This window comes from Dryobates pubescens, chromosome 1, assembly GCF_014839835.1.
Source record: "Dryobates pubescens isolate bDryPub1 chromosome 1, bDryPub1.pri, whole genome shotgun sequence".
NCBI lineage: Eukaryota > Metazoa > Chordata > Aves > Piciformes > Picidae > Dryobates > Dryobates pubescens.
Window position 1 is genome coordinate 6,012,062 of NC_071612.1, and position 18,232 is coordinate 6,030,293.

Genomic DNA, 18,232 nt, shown 5'->3' on the forward strand with positions numbered 1-18,232 from the left:
ACAAGTGCACTGAAGAAAGCTCCTTTCATATTGTTGGAATTAAGTTCTCCCAACTTGTCGCTTAGAACAATATTGAGAAAAACCTTTCTCTGCAGTAAAAATAGGTAAACTAGTTGATATTTTGCTATTTGATTAAACAAGATGTTTGTACATATGTACCAATATTGTGAATTTCCAGAAACACATCCTCTCTGTACCAGTTAAGTTTTTGAAACTTTCAAACTTTACAAATTAAAGCAGTTTAATAGGTAAACTATTTAATCATTGCCAAGGGAAGCTTTTCTTTGGCAGTACATGTTAACAATTCTTATGCTGTCTAAAGCAATAGCATTAACAATGTAACCTGAGTTGATCCAGGTTGTTTAGTATTAATCTTGGTAATTGATTCTTATTTTTAACACATGCTCATTAGCTTTGCATTGCAAAAGCTGAGTGAAGCTCCTAGCCTCTAGCAAAGCACCATGGTCTCTATGGGCTCCCCTTTGACCTGTTCAATAGCCCTTAACTGAGTTATATAGCATAGGTGTTCACTTTCCAGTCTCACACTTCTACAACTTTAAAGCTCAGAAGCCCACATTCACAAAACAGAACATTTCTTGAATACAGTGTTTGAAGTGATTGAAACACTGGAAGACCATTTTCTGTTATTTTGCTTGGATATAACACATGCCTAACACAGTTAGCTAAATGGGAAGTGAAACTCAATTGCTACACAACAAGAAGCACCAACATGTCCCAGTTTGTAATATGTACTGGGCACAGAACTATGACTAACATGTGTCTTATCTTTAGTTAATAGAATTTTGGGCATTACTCTTTAAGGTATAAGACTGATATTTCATATTTTTTTGTTTTAACTGCAGAATGTATGCAGGTTGTAATAGCAATAACTGAATACTCAAAATTACTGCTTCTACAAAGTACTTTGGTATGCCTTTATGTCACAACAGACAGCACAGGATGCTACATCTGTAGATGTGATTAGATCCAGGCTCTCAGTTTGCACTCTTAAAACATGCAAGTGTGCTTTTGGGAGTCTTCATATCACTGATAAAGAAGCTACTCTTCAGAATTAACACTTTACAATAAGTAATCCTGGATGAAAGAGTTGCATAGTGTCACAAGAACTCCCCAAAGCAAGTACATCTCTTGAAGTGTGATTTCAAACTCAAAAGTGGTGTGGGGAGCAGCTCCATTCCCTCATGGTGAACCCTTGTAGTTCTGTGAATGAGTGCACACAGAGCACCACGACCCTACTTTGCAGGGGATGTACCTTCTGAAAGGCACAAAGAGGGAACCATGCCTGTGCCTCCCCTGCATGGATAGTGAGGCTATTTATTAGTCAGAGAATATTTTTCCCCCCTCCAATTTCTGTCACAATGTCCATAGAGGAAAGCTGGTTTCATTTGCAGACCAGCTTTTCTATTAAAACAAGAAATGATGAATTATTTGGAACATTGGATTTCATGGCAAAATTCTGAAGACAAATAAGAATATATTATCAGTACATCATTAATTTGACTACCATTTGGTGCACACACTCAAAAAAATGAGGGGGGCTGGGGGAAAGGCCTGCAAACATTTTATCAGCTGTTTTCTTTGACAAAGAAAAACCTCAGTAAAGCATATTTCTCCAGCTAAGTACAAACCCTTTCATCTTTCCCATACTTTGGTATTCCATATCCCTACTGCACACACACACAGAGGAATACATTTATTGGGTAAACAGGAAACAAGCCAAGGCACCAGGAGCCAGAGCTATTTCTTTCTCAAGTTCAGAAAGTAGAGCATACCCACCCTGGTGCAGGATGTTCAGGGGAAAGACAGAAGAGAGTAGGACAATAGATGAATCTGGACTAAGCAACGCTTTGTTCTGCAAAAAGATCATGCTAATACAGTTGCATATGAATGATCAGCTCTTCCCAAGAGGCAGCCCCGTCCCCCAACAAAGGTATGGAATTTGACATGACAAATGCTTATTTCCCCAGAGGAATTTATTTTCCAAACACAGGTGAAGTATTATCTCAAATCAGCAATTAAAACTCAGCAGCAGTTTGCATTTAGAGACATTTAAAACTACTACAGAGTAGAGTGTATAACATGTAAATAACCAGGTAAGCCACAGTGAAATATCTACTTACATACAATTCTTGAATGTGTCAAGTATGTGTCATCATACTGAATTATTTCTGAATCAACACTGTTTAAAATTAATTTCTTGGTTTATTTTGGTTTAATTTACTAAAGGCACAACCCAAAGTCTTTTCACAGGAAGGCAAAATTCCCTTCACACTCGAAGTGACTCGATACATTCTCAGAAATACTGTTTAACACATGAATATTGTGGATCTTGTCTTCTCCGCTATTGTTTAGTGCCACTTCACTTCCATAGTGTTAAACAAGGTAAGTTTCCTCTGATTTATTTTACTGTTTGAAAGAATTTATAGCCTCTTCACCTATTTCATGAGTCAATTATATGGATCTCTCAGATGCAAGACTAGTATTTGACCCAGAGTTAACAGACTATAATAATTTAATGTCCCCCAAACTTGAAGAGGAATAGGAAGTGGATTATAGATGAATAGACCTATTCCATTCACACCTACTCATCCTATTCTTTCAACATGGATATACCAAAACAATAATATGAAATAACATGCAAACTGAAGAACTTAATTCTTCAGTGGTATGTACAGCTCTCTGACATTCCTCTGATGAATAAAATGCATCTGATACTATTGCACTTCTAATTTAGTCCACTAACTCATTATTTGCACAATTTATTTGAACTGCCTATGCAGGGCAAAGAGCTATTTGCAACCAAAAGTAACCCTAAGATGATACTAGTTAACTTTCTGTGTCAGCTGATTCAATTTCAGCAGTACGTATACTCCTGCACTGTTACAGCTAACACATTGTACATCAGTTTTATACCAGAAAAATGTTCATATACAAGAGGGGCAAGACCAAATCAAAGCAGATTTTTTTTCATTCATGAAGTATCAGCTAGAAAAAGTAAAAGTGCCATAACCAAAAACTTACTACCCTCATGTGTCCTTTTTAACAAGATGACCTAGGAACAGTTTCATCTCTTCATTCAATCAAGGAAGAATCATACAATGATCATGCTCATCAAGCTTACACTCAAACTCACCATCTATGGATGGTATTGCTTCAGCATTCAATCTGTCTGTCTCTAACCAGTGGAAAGTCTGTCCACAAGGACAAGTGTTATAGGAATTGTCTTAAGATTGTTTCTATGAGCAAGAAACCAAACCCTTCGGCATCTACAGCAGCTCCACTGAATAGAGATTGTTTCCACTACATGAGATGATCCCTGGGTTACCATGATCTCCAAACATCTCAAACGTAGCCCAAATTTTAGCAGTCGTTTTCATTTGCCTATAATTGCACACATTTCTATTTCAAAAGCTACTAAGAAGTGGAAATAAATGTGACAAGCTATAGTTTAAGAAATAGATTGATCAACCAATCCTAGACTGAAACAGAAAAAGAAATTTGTTGGCACAGTTCTTTGAAGACATTTCAGAAAGTACCACCATCGTGGCTTTGCTTGGCCCTCCCCCAAAACTGTAAGTGACGTTCAGATTCAGGTGCACAAAACACAACTACTCAATACAAGAAAACATACAAACAAGTTACAGTAAACCTTCATAATAAACTACAGTGACCCAATCACTTTAAAAGCCAGCTGAGAAAAAGTGTATGAAGTCAAGCACTGGCTAAGAACATGTCACAATCTCATAGAAAGTGATGAGCAAATAGGAGGTCAGAATTATTGAAAATAAATAAGCTAACATGGTTTAGCTGAAGAGTGAAGGATATATAATTCTGTTCCTAGCAATACATATGAGACACTTGAGCATGTCCAGAGAAGGCCAATGAGGCTGTTGAGACATCTTGAACACAAGCCCTATGAGGAGAGGCTGAGGGAGCTGGGGTTGCTTAGCCTGGAGAGGAGGCTCAGGGGAGACCTTGTTGCTGTCTACAACTACATGAAGGGAGGTTGTAGCCACGTGGGGGTTGGTCTCTTCTCCCAGACAACCAGCACCAGAACAAGAGGACACAGTCTCAAGCTGTCAGGGTAGGTTTAGGCTCAAGGTGAGGAGAAAGCTCCTCACAGAGAGGGTAATTGGCCATTGGAATGTGCTGCCTAGGGAGGTGGTGGAGTCACTGCCCCTGGAGGTGTTCAAGAGGGGATTGGATGTGGCACTTGAAGCCATGGTTTAGTTAGTCATGAGGTTTGGGGTGATAGGTTGGACTTGATGATCTTTGAGGTCTTTTGCTACCTTACTGATTCTGTGATGAGTCAGGACTGAGAAGTTACATAACTCAGCAGGGAAAAATTAAAATATAGACAAATGAATAGCCAGCAGAGTTGAGGACGTTGAGCAAGTTTTCATTAAGAGCACAGAATTTTAAGTGTGCTGTGTATCTGCATGCTTTGTGGCAAAAGTACTAACAGAAATATGAATACATAAAACTCAAAAGTATTCACTAAGTATTAGGCTTCAGGAAAAAGCTGGATGATGCAGTTGCAGGGTGAGGTGCTTTCTACAACAATAATTAGAAGAGAGAGAGATAAAATTAATCAACAATTGAAGAAATTAAGTAGACCTGGATAATGCGCACCACAGAATTTCCACACAGATAGCCAAGCAGCATCAGGAGTGTCAAAAGATTATACTGCAAAGCTTTAAAAAATAAGCAAGCAAAAAAATCAAACTGCACAAATTGGGCAAGTCAGGTAATTGCATTCTTGTTAGCCTGAAATCAGCTAATGGCAAAATACTGGGATGGTTGATATACGACTTCACTAATAAGCTATTAAAATAAAGCAAAACTAATGCTATTTGAGATGGATTTTTGGGACATAAAGTTAGCTATCCTCAATCTAGAAAAATTTTAAATTGCTTGAAAGCTTGACTAATAAAAAAGGCTCAATCTTCAAAATGACATACATATTTCAAACAAAAACTTAGCAGCCTGTGACATTTTCATTAAGACACTGGAATTATGTAAAGTCAACATCATATATACAAAATGGACTTTTGGAAAAAATCATTAATAGACATCAGTAACTAATTGTAAGTAAGGATGGCCTGGTTTCACCTGAACACTGCAGAATTTGGCACTTAACCCCATACTAACATTTTCAGTGGCATTTAAAAGGAAGCTTAAATCATTACAGATAAGCCTTGTGCATGATAAAGTGACAAGTGCTCTAACATTGAGTAGGACACCAGTGCTAAGACAGTAAATGGGCTGACTGGGAATGCTGAGCAAAGAAGAACAGAGGCTGTGCCCAACATCAAGTTTAACCAAAAATGTCATATTTGCATATCAAGAAATTACACTGTGAATCAGCAGCTTAGAAGAGACCTGGCATCATCACAATTAATCTGACAGCAGAAGTTCAGCATCATCGCTGGATGTGCACTCAGGGAAATCCCAAGCACGCAGAGGGAAGTTAAACCACTTCTGTATTAGGCACGGGTACAACCACAGCTGGAATAGGGCCCCATTCAAGGATTTATAACTTCTTTAATCTAGTGGAGACACTGGAGAATTTTCAAGCAAGACAAACAACAAATAAATTAGAAAACATACTCTGCAAAAGGGCACAGAATTCCATCTATCTTGCTTACTGAAAAGAAGTTTGATGAGTGTCTTGAGTGCAAAAGCCACTACAAGCCACACAGAGCCTCACGATCTAGATACACAGAGGTATCAAACCTTCTGTTGATGGAAAATGGTAAGTACTAAAAAATATCAGATTAGAAATTAAGTGCATGTTTTGTGTATTTACCTTAATGAAAATTTATTACTTGAATAAATTACCAAGAGCAGTGGCTTGCTATCAGGGGTAATTTTTAATAAAGATAAAATGTGTTTCTGAAGGATTTAGTCCAACTATGAATTAATTTGGGGAAGTCATCTGGCCTTGTCCAGTGACTGTGGAAACCAGACCAAGGTGACCACACTAGTACCTGCACCTCTAAACGAGGAAATGGTTCCTTTAAGCAATCTTACTGCTGTTCACAGCAGGTTCACCAATATTTTGGTGCTTTCATTGTCATGCTAACAATTGTTGAGGTGTGGTAGGGGACTGGGTAAACGAGGTAACTTGTAATTAAAATTAAATGCACGTTTAATTTCTGTTACACCTTTGATTCTGTTATGAATGCTAGTCCAGTACCTCTATAATAACCCACATTAATCAGCATTATCTTTGCACCTTTTTAAAAACTTGGTATGCAGCCTCTCTTCTCAGTGCCAGCAAAGTCTGCCACCAGAAGGAGAAAAACACTGATTTACATTCAAAATACAACTTATAAGATGGTGGGGTTTTTTTTATGACTGCTGGAAGGCTGGTCATCACTAATCACACACATCTTAATTTGCAATCAGGTATAAAACTGAATTTAAAGAGCTGATTAAAGTGTAAATACTTTAAGTACAATATTTTGGTTTGTAAATAAGTAAACAAACATTTGGCTTTTTCTCTCTGCAGCCTACTCTTCCAAAATTATGTAGTTAGAACTCAGCAAAGCTTATTCAAGTGAAAATAAATGAGGCAGATGGTTAAATGTCTGTATTGTCTGGAATTCCATCAATTTACCAGCTACCAAATTACCACTAGGTACAATTGCTCATCACCAGGACCAGAAAAATTAATTAATCCTTGGAGAGTTGTGTAAACCAGCACATGGAACAGTGGCCTTTCATCTCCAGTGGTCTTTTTCAAGTTTAGATTCCCACTGCAGTTCATATAACATAGTTCTAAATTTTCAGAGATTCAGATCCTGCTGCCACCACCATATGTCACAGTGTCTCTCCAGGCAGAAGAAAGTGGTGTTTCTGCAGCTTGGAGATCGATTTAGAAACGCACTAACATACATTTTTCTCTGTTAAAAACAAACAAACAAAAACCCCAAACCAAACCAATGAAAAAAAAAACAAACCCATGACAACTTTTTTAAAAGCCATTCCTATTCCAGTCAACACTCAAACATGTGTTGACACTTCAGATGAATTTCAATGCCACCTAAAATATAAGCATTATTCTGAACAGGAAACCTTTGAAAAACTTAGGGAAAGACATGCCAACAGGGCAACAGAAAAGTGCAGCAGTTTGGGGATCTTATATTATAGATCAAAGCATGCTCACTTATATTCCATTACAGCAAATGGCTGAATGAGTCTAGGAACAAAGATAAGCAATGAAAGCGTGTCTCTGCCAACTTCTGAAAAGCATATCCACATCCTACAGAGCTGGTGCAAGGTTTATCAAAAGTCTGTTAAAGGCCTCCAGGAATCGTAAGAGAAAGTTACTATGGAAAAAGCCCTGCTGCAAGGGTATGCCAGTACATACTAACCACATCCTGCCTCCAGTGAGGAGGAAAGGTGGATGCAATTCTTACAGATCTGTCCAAGCCAAAGCATTCCAAAGTAACTCTAAAAAGTTTAGAAGGAAAATCAAGTTCTATAAAAGGAAATCAGTTTACACACAGAGCTCAGTTATGTTTCACCGGATAGCAATTCTTGCAACCATAAAGGCATATTTAAACAGATGATGATCTCCAAAGAACCCACCTTTCTTGAGAAAATGGGGGGGGGGGGGGGGGGGGGGGGGGGGAAGAAAACCAAACCCACTATTTATAGGTTATGTACACAAGAGTAATTTCCTTGATTCTGGAAATGTAGCCATCTTTGGGATAAGATATAGTAGTTATACTACCAATGCAGAAAACTGTCATTATCTTCAGCTAGCAGTGATTCGCAATAACATTCAAGTTCATGATCTCCAGATCCCTTAAAAGGTGAACCAGAAGTACCACTAGTAAATCTCTTGTAAGAAACTAGCACTTAGCAGAATATAGTTTTTCTTACTATCTCCATGTCTCTGTGATTTGCTTAACCATATCCAGCCTTCTGTTTGCTTGGTTTTGAGGGAAAATGAAACATTCTCCTAGTCCAGAGAGCTATGTGGATTCTGCTTTCTTCATGTTCCTTTCACAAGGATGTGGAGGGGAAAAAAAAGGTCATTTCCCAGCATTACAGGGGCAAAACCCAAACAAAACCACCAACGAAGATATCCCAAATGCCCAGAAAAGTCAGGAGCACTAGGCCACACCTTCAGTATAATTCCACAAGATAAGAGATGGATTCACAAACAGAGGACCAAAAGTGAGATTTGGTTGACACCAAATACCACCTCAGTGGGAAGCAGGTCCCCAAGACCCAGAGAAACAGTTTCCCACATTTCACAGAAAAAATAGCAAAGACTAGTGACTCCTCTCACACAAAAACAAATCCCACACTCCTCTAGAATTTAAAATTGAACTTTATTAGCCTCACACTCTAATGACTGCAGAGTTTTGAATAGGAAAGCACCCTATTTAAAACCTCTCACTCTGTCTGAAGAAAATCATTTAATGATTACACTGTGGTACACAATGCCTCTGCTCAGGGCATGTTTTCATTTGTTTAAAAACAGAAGTCTTGTAAAACGCAGCTTACGTTCTAATACAGGACAGACTGTAAAAAGAACTGTCTTAGCAGGAGGCCCTGTACTCTTTAGGGACTGAAAAGCAAAGAAAAGAACAACTTAGAATTCTATCGGCTTCAGTCAGCATTTTGGCCTCATGGAAACAGGTATAGAGATCAAGAGCAAACAGATTAGCAGCCCTTTAGGCAAGGCTTAAATCTTGATCTTATCTGTCACAAGGCAGGAACAAAAAACAGTAAGAAAAGCTAAAGAGCACACTCTGTTTGATTTATATTTTTACATTACTGAAAATTAGAGAGGTATAATATTTCTTAAGGGAGAGGATAAACTTTTAATTACCTAAATGTTTAAATGTAAGCATATCAGACCTGAGCTCTGGATCTGCCTTGGAGACTAATCCTCAAATGCAGCCATTCCCTGTTTATGATATCATCTAGGAAGAAATGTCTCTTTCAGTTTGTGCTCATGTGTTATTCTAAATGATGTGAGAATTAATTTCTCTCTAATAAATAGCTAAGTATACATAATTCACATTGTTTTTTCTGTATTTCTAGATTTGCTTGTTTGGAGAAAAAGCAGAAAAACAATTGCTATTCTGGATACCTCATCCTAATATGTGGCAGGAATGCAGATCACCTACAGCAGCACTCAAATGCATGGCTTATATATATTTAATATCATTCTGTGGGTAGGGGGATGATGTGCACTAAGATGCGGGCACTTCTTGGCTTTCTTACATCTGATCTAACCACAAGTAATAGCAAATGCTCTGGAGACTGGCAACAGCTCATACCTAAAGACTTAGACCTAGTGGTTTTTGCATGTTTACCAGTTCAATGAGAGTCAGTCACAATGTCCTTGCAAACCTTTCCTTTGCATCTAAAGGGTTGAGCAGGTTTGCTTCCACTGTGTGGAGGAGCCTGACACTGGCTGTTACTGGTTTACTTCTTCCTCCTAAATTATGGGACAAGGATAATGAATGCAAAACAAGAAATTACCAACATACATGAGACCAAAAGCCAAAACAACACACAGAGAAAAGCTTAGGGAAACTCATTAAGCCCAGAGAAGGAGGGAATTTACCCACCACAAATTGGATAAAGGCAAAGAGACAAACCAGGCTAGCAGAGCTACTTAGTTCCCACCATTTATTCTTTAATAGCTTCTCATGTTATATTTTTGGGGCACATCAAAGAACAATATAGGCTGATGTTGGTAATCCCTGCCACATAATAACAACTTTCATTACAGAGTGTTAATGTTATCATTCTGAGCAATGGGGAGAGGTAGGGGTTAACTTTTTTTCCTGTCCTGGAGAAGAACCTAAGGTTCTTTCTCATGGTGACTGTATTGGAACTGCACAGCATGGTTTTGGTGGTTGGGATGTGATAGTGGCACTGTGAGAAGCTGTTACAAGCTTACTCTTTATCTGACAGACCCAATTCTGGCCAAGGATGACCCCATCAGTGGTGGTGGCAGTGCCTCTGGGACAACAAATATAAGAAGGGAGAAAACTTAGTGCACAACAGCAATTTCAGCCAGAAAGAGAGAATATGAAAGAAAGAACTCTGCAGACAATAAAGTCAGTGAAGGAGGAAGAAGAGGTGCTCCAGGAACCATGCAGCCTGTGGTGAAGACCATGGTGAGTTAGGCTGTTCCCCTGAATCCCATGGAGGTAATGAATGTGGAGCCGGTATCTACCTGCAGCCCACTGATGACCCCACACTGGTGTGGTAAGATGCCCATGGGAAGCCTGCACTGGAACAGACTCATGGTGCGAATTGTGGACGAGTTGAAACAGGAACCCCCACTGCAGCAGGTTTGCAAGGAAGGATTTGTGATAGCAGACCCATGTGGGAGCAGTCTGCTCCTGAAGGGACCCACACTGCAACCCATAGGAAGGGCTCATATTGGACATGACACTGGAGAACTTCTGTGGAAGGAAAGCCATGCTGGAACAGGCAAAGAGTGTGACGAGTTCTGATGAGACAACCCTATTGCCTGTCCCCATGTGCCACTGTGGAGGAGGGAGAAAGTAGAGAATTCTGAAGCAATGTTGGGCCTAGGAAGAGGAAGGAGTAAGGGAAAGGTCTTTTTTAAGAATTTTTATTATTTCCTCAATATTCTACTCTGATGTTATCAGAAATAAATTAATTTTTCTCTAAGTTGAGTCTGTTTTGCCTATGATGGTAACTGGAGGGTTGTCTATCCCTGGATTTATCTCAACCCATGAGCCTTATGTTACATTTTCTCTGCCCTAAGCAGTTGAGGAGGGGAGTAACAAAGCAACTTTGATGGGCACTTAGAATCCAATCAGGGTCTGCCCCTCACAGTGACGCTGAGTGCTTCTGCCAAAATTTGTTCTGAGGGCTGCAGATGTGCAATATGACAAAGAAGTTCTTTGGTAAATGGGAAAAAAAGGGAAAAAAAAAAGCTCAGACCACTTTTCTGTGCCAGTCCTAGAAACTGCTTTCCATTCTAATTAGTCTTAAAATATTTCTTGTAAGCACTTCTCTATTTTTCCTCACAAAGTTGTCAGCACTAGATTTTACAGCAGTGCCTCTACTGCACAGCTTCTCTTACAGAAGCCCAGTGAAGCAAGCTTTATTTTTCATCCATGAGAACTGCAGAGATCCCTTCCCTAAGGAAGTTTGTGTAGTCAGCATGTGCTAGCTAAGGTGCACCTTCATGAAGTCCATTTCACTTCAGTTCAATAGTGTTGCTTGTTTCTCAAGCTGAGATATTGCACTCCATGGCTGTCTTAATTATGCAGTTGTCAAAGGCTACCCAGGGAAGGATTGCATCTTGGAAACCAGCAGAACTACTTATGCATCTGGTACACAGCAGAAGCTTCAGAGGTTTGAAAGCATGGCACTGCATTTCCTAGCAAATTCAAGCCATCTCACTTATATTTAATGCACACATATGGAACTGCAAAAGGAGACTATGTAATAGAGCCAAGAGACTAAATTACCCTATCAGTCTTTAAACAAACAAATTGAATTAGAGTGATATCTGATTTACACAAAGACATTTACAGAGAATTAGACTCAAATTCATAGCTAGCCACAAAAAGCTCTTCTTGGTGCATCAAAAATTTCAGACAGAGGCCATTACCTATCGCCCAGAAAAAGAAACTGCTTACCAGATGCTGAAACCTTCAGCAGAAGAGAATCTATCGTTCTCTTCTCATTACTGTGGTGTACATGAAAAGTACTTCCCCTTGACTTCAGTGCAGTTAGATGACTACAAACTAGAAAGAGAAGAAACAGTCCCTATGTTTTATTAAACACTTTAAAAATTGATACAAAGAGTGCTCCAGTAACAAGAGCTGGCAGCTTTGATTAACGTAGCCACATTTCCTTCTGATCCCCATATCATATCCACTGCAATTTAAAAAAATAAATAAAACCTCTTTCTACTTCATAAAGTTCATGGAACTTCTAAAAGCTGCCTATTTGTAAGTTCAAAGCAAACAGCAAATAAACCTAAAACTTTACTCCCCATAAGTGATGCTACATAAAATAGAAGGGAAGAAGCCTCTGCCACAATTGTGTGGTTAAACATAACATTAAATACTTGACACAGGTGTCTAGAGTCACTACATTACATCCAGACAGAAAAAGCACCAGCATCTCTGCCCTAGACCACATTGTAGTATATACTAAACTTCCAAGCTTAGACTTCAAAGTAAAACCTCTTGAGAAGATTTATGTGAGACATATAAATTAAACTGGCAAGGAAAGAAGTGTTAAGAGCTTGTGGTTGACCATTGGGGCAGTAGAGGACAAAAGGACTGGGGGTCATTTAAATCCTTGAAGTTTATACTTTAATTTTAAATGTTTAAGATAATTAAAGTGACTACTTTCATATGTGTATAAACACTGACTGTAGCAGCAGTAGCTGTTGAGTCCAATTGCCAGGGCATGTGCACATCTACATGCTTCCAGCACTGGAAAAAATGCTCTGCTTTCGTGGACAGAAAGTTCTTCTATTAGTGACAACTATTAATAGTCAAATTCATTTCAGTAGGACTATTTCCATGCTCACCAACATTTCAACTGTGTGCACTACCAGAGCACAACCAAGATTTTATTTTCCTGGGCTCTTCTGGAAGCACTTTAACCACAAAAATTACCACAGAAAAGACCATAACATCTTAGGAATTAAAAAATGAAAAGAAAAGGCTAATGAAAGCCCTGCAATTTGCCTTTTCTTTTCTTCTTCCTTTCTTCTTCACTCTTTCCCCTTCCCCTTCCCCTTCCCCTCATTTTTCTGCTCAAACTGACTTGGACTTGTGGTATTCTTTTAATTCTTGCTTTTGTCTTTGATCTAGCTATTAATGAATGTGCCACTGACCTTGGCTGAATGACAAAGGTAATTGTTTCCCAAGGATGAATTGCTCTTAAACAGTTCTTTAATAATCAGGCAAGCCTGTGTTTTCTTTTAAAACACCATTCATGCCTCTATCTATTCTTTATTTGTTTTGATAAAGCGAGCATGTAGCAAGCTAAAGATCTAGTTTATTTTCAGCTTCATGTATTGCAGAGTACAGATTACCTTCTCATAGTTTCATGAAAGAGACCTGTGTGAACGGGAATGAGACTTTCAAGATGTTCAATATCCAGTAATTAACATTCACCTGACAGGAGCACAGAGGAGATTTAATCTTCAATTTATTTATTTTTATTTTTCTTTACATCTAGCCCCCCCAAAAAATCAAAGTGTTAAGCAATCAAAACCAGCTTATTCCAGTGCCTACATAAGTGATGTGGTAGACTTGATCAGCCTCGACATCTTATATAAACAGGCCAAACCTGGTTGAAAGAAAGAAGTTAGAGAGTTGTGGTCAATGGGACAAAATCTAGTTGGAGGCCTCTAACTAGTGGAGTCCCTCAGAGGTCAGTACTGGGACCAGTGCTGTTCGATATATTCATCAATGACCTGGATGAGGGCACGGAGGGCACTGTCAGCAAGTGTGCTGATGACACCAAACTGGGTGGAGTGGCTGACACACCAGAAAGTTGTGCTGCCATTCAGCAGGACTTGGCTAGGCTGGGGAGCTGGGCAGGGAGAAATTTAATGAAGTTCAACAAGAGCAAGCATAGAGTCTTGCACCCAGGAAAGAAAAATGCCCATGTACAGTCCCATGGACTGGGGACTGACCTGCTGGAGAGCAATGAAGGGGAAAAGGACCTGGGGGTCCTACTGGATAGGAGGTTGACTATGATCCAGCAACATGCTCTTGTGGCCAAGAAGAACACCGGACTAGGCTGTCCAGGGGGAGTTGTGGAGTTTCCCTCGCTGGAGATATTCAAGACCTGCCTGGATGAGTTCCTGTGCGGCCCAGTATAGATGATCCTGCCAGATGATCTCTCAAAGTCCCTTCCAGCCCCTAACATTCTGTGATTCTGAACTTATTTTTTGTGCCAATTAGCCCTCTGGATGCCTCAAAATGGGAAGAATCTCCACCAGAAATGGTGTCATTTGCTCAGAAGGAGGGAACACTTCCCAGTGTTACTGCTACACTTTTGCCACTTTCTGTTCCTTATAGGACCACTGAAAGAAAACAACAACAAAACTTTTTCCTCTTATCTTCTGTGCTATTTTAGCAACTTATATCTCAGGATTTGATACACCTAGACCCTTATTCTGACATAACTTTGTTTTTCTCCTTTCCTGCCCATCAAGTAGTGTGCTGTTTTTCAGTACCACTGTTAAAGGTGAACTTTCTGAAATCCAGACTTCTTATTTGCATTACATGCATTTTCCCACCCATTCTGCCTATAAAGTGAGAAGTACTGCCAAGCTGCTTGACGTAATCTGCATTTTACAAATCTACAGATCTGCAATGTAGCAAACCCCATTCCTGTATATTAGCACAAAATAATTCTCCTACTTTATACAGTGTGACCTCACATAAGTCAAATACCCTTTCTACCAAAGGACAGAATGACACTAGTTTTTTTGTACACATGAGGTTTAAAACGTTGACCAAGATTTGGCTATCATTGACCTATTTAGCTATCATCTCTGTGCCACCCAACAGGCTTCTAAGAAGAATATTAGCTTTATAGCACAGCTTTCTGATCTGAGCAAAGCACATTTCACATACAAGCCTCCAATACATCCCCTCTCAATGCAAAATATCAGAATTAAGAGGAATCTAGACTTCCATTAAGTTGTTTAGCCATTCATTCCCCTGTTTGGATTTTCCCTCCACATCTTTGCTTGCCTCTTCTACACACAATGAAAAAGAAAGTATGTGAAGGACCACGTTTGTTCCGATTTATCTGTGGCCATTTCTCCTTAGAATTGAATTCACTTTTTCCCATCTGTATGATCTTACTCTTCTTTCCTCCCTGTTATTTAGCGATATGAAAGCAGAAGAAGGAAGAGATTACATTAGTCTTGCAAATTCTAGTATGCAGGTTGCTTAATATTATATGCAAATACTTCATTAATATATTGATGTACTCCCTTTCAAGTTCCCTTGTCTCAAAGAAGCTGAGACAAAAGGTTCTTTAAAAACAATTACTGATGTCAAGCATTTCCAGTTCTCAACATTCAAATCAGAACACTATCAAGGTGTAAGAGTTTTTTACTAATGATCATTTTACTGAATGATATTTATCCAAAAAGCCATGAACTAGCTTTAGCACCTACTTCAAAGTAAAACACTCTTGATGGGATACACTCCTGCCACTTTCTTCCCAGGCTGTTCAACCTGCATCCTTCCCTCCATCCAGAACATCCCACTATATCTCTGTTCTACCAGTGTAACAGAACTCCTGTAATTCTAGCAATGCTTCACTAGTTCTCATGTGCTTTCATGTACCAGTAATTAGAAGTACATCAAATCAGAATGGTTTCTTCACTGGAAGCTGCTTTAAAGCATGTGGCTGCTCAGACAGCCAAATCAAACTTACTGAGCTAAAAAAGTTATTCCTCTTAAAACTGGTCACGGTCAATTGATGACTATTGCAGAACATTGTCTGAAAGTATGTATAAGGTAATATCTGAGACATGAATAGCTTGATGCTGCTTAATGCAAGCAGCAATAATCAAGAACACAAATAGTCAATTTAGTTTAAAATTGCTATTACTTAAACAGTAAACACAGCTCTCATAACTTTCAAGTGCAACTGCTAGTACTGGACAGTAATTTTAGCAAGCCATTTGATTTAATTTGCGTGTCTTTTAGTGAAATTCAACTGACAGAAATCAGCAGGTACAAGATGACTCAGGGTTACCACAAAGCACAAGGTCATGCTCCTCTGACTGTGATTTCAAAATCAGTTGCTCAGATATATGGTTTCCACTGAAGAGGCTAAATAAAGCTCTAAGGAAAGAGAGGGAATCAACTCCTTAGCAGTGATTCATTCTCAGACTTCAGATTATCTAAAATGAACAGAATTTACCTCCATGAACTTCCCCTTCAAGATAAAGCCTTCACCACAAAATGCTATTAGTATTTTTAAAACAAAATACAATCAGAGCAGGAAAAAAATTAATATCTGAAATAAATAAGGCAAAGCAATCATATGGTACAATCAAATCTTATCTGAAGGCAACAAAAGACACTTATGACTCTTACCAAGCCTATGAGGATTCCCCCTTACTAGATTCCTTCTTTAAATGGTCAGAGCAATGTACTATTTTCTTTATAGATGTACTTGTAGACATATACACTTACACACACACGTACTTGGATCAAGTGGAGGATACACAATGGATAACAGAAGGTGAGATGCTAGTTCTGTTAAGAGAAAGATATAAGAGACACATCCAGCAACATTAAAATAAATTCAGACTAAACTCACAAACTGAAGACAGAGCCTTTTCCTGGTTAATGCACATACTCTCTGAGACTGCAGTCACGGCAGATAAACAGAAATTGCAGTGTCTGTTTCCAAAGAAGCAGACATGAAGCCTAATAAACCTAACCATGAAACCGAATTGGATAAACTTGCTGTTGACCAGCCAGTACCCTTTCTCTGATTCCCCTTAATGACTGACTTCTCAAATCTTAGTGGAAAGATTTGCAGGTTCCTGTGGCCTAACAGAAAGTGCACATATTTCAACAGCAACAATCTTCATTCTGCTTGTTAGAGTAGAAAACGCAGGGTGGAAAAACAAAGCCATTTCAGTCAAGTTAACTAAATTCTGAGTCAAGTGAAGTACAACTCGAGCACAATTACATGCTAGATTTGATAAGAATCAAGCGCAAAGCAGGGGCAGAGTTTTCAGCATCTTATTCACCTCCCTCTCAAATATATACTTTTCATGTGAAGAAACTGATATCTTCAGGCTACTGTTTGTCATCTTAGAGAAGAGCTACAAGGAGGAAAACTATTAGTAAATGATCAAGGAGCATGAATACAGACAAAGAATAAGAATAGCCAACTGATGACTGATGCTAGGAAAACTACTGTTAGGACTACAGGCCACTACCTGTGCTGCTGCATATTCTTCTTGATAGAAGATGTGCACTGTCCATGTCTGTAATGCTTTACATTCTATGACTACTATACTATGACTGCTTGCAGCAGTTTAAAGCACAACATTTCAAATAATTGTCAGAGTACCTTGGACAACTCCAACTGAAAACATGGCTTGGTACAAAACAAAGGAGAAACCCTGGATCGGAAAAGAAGTGATAGCATTTTAGAATAGTTAAGGCACAGGGAACAGTCACTAAGGTAAGCTGGATTTGTCACTTGAGCTATAGTCAACACACATGGACTTATTATCTACAGTTTAGTTCTCTTCTTATTTCTGCTAACAGGTTATGCTGGGTTTTCTATACTTTTTTTTTTCCTAGCTATCAAAACAGAACCGCAGTGAGCAATATCTCATCAGACCTGCACAACAATCATGGTTTATACTAAAATTGTTGTATCCCTAGGAGCAGCCAGAACACAAGAATCAAATAATACCTATTCAAGGCCAGGACAGGTGGAGACTGAAATTTTAACAGGCTGTGACTGTTCAATTGAGAGACAACAGGAGTGAGAGAGATGCAGGTAGCCCAGACACACGCCGGTTAGCTTCAGGCATCAGGTATTCAGTTATCAATGAAGAGACAGACATGCAAGCAGCCAGATAATTTAGCTGCTCAGCTTCTTCTAAGCACACTATTATTTGGGTTGGCAGATTATTGAGAACACAATATAGTTTTAAAATAGCAATATACTGAACCACTTAAAAGTAAAAGATGAAAAGGAAACTTGCTTGTTTTTCTCTCAGCCTTGCTGGAGTCCACTGGAGATGACGACCATCAGGGAATGCCAGCCAGTTTAATCAAAACAAGACAACAATGGGAATTTTGAAGTTACAGTTAAAGCAGTGTCTGCTCAAAGGCAGATAAAGACACATTCATAAAGGTGGATCTACCACTTACTTTCAAGAGACAGTCAATAAATCTGAACTTCAGCCTTAGAACTCGAATATTTTTCCTACAGTTAGCAATAAATTTTTCCCTTGTCCACAAAGGAAACTTAATCATTGATACTTTTTCCCTAATAAGATAATATCTGGCAATAACAATTGTACTGATGATTTGATTCCAGCTAGCTTTGCAGGACCAAGCCTTGGCCATGAATGAATAATTCTTTTCCCTCTATCAGGGTCTATTAAGTACTAAGACAATGATTGAACTGGTGAAGGAAGCTTTCTGCTGCTAGTCTGTCAGCTATA

The 18,232-nt window shown here is 38.9% G+C and overlaps 1 protein-coding gene across 1 annotated transcript in view; it reads right to left on the minus strand.

Moving 5' to 3' along the window:
• Window positions 1-11,787, minus strand: part of FHIT (fragile histidine triad diadenosine triphosphatase) — a 485,898-nt gene extending 474,111 nt beyond the window's left edge. Inside the window, exon 1 of the mRNA XM_009905926.2 lies at window positions 11,679-11,787. The gene's annotated coding sequence lies outside the window, so the exon portion shown is untranslated. The remainder of the gene's footprint in view (window positions 1-11,678) is intronic.
• Between the last annotated feature and the right edge of the window lie 6,445 nt (window positions 11,788-18,232).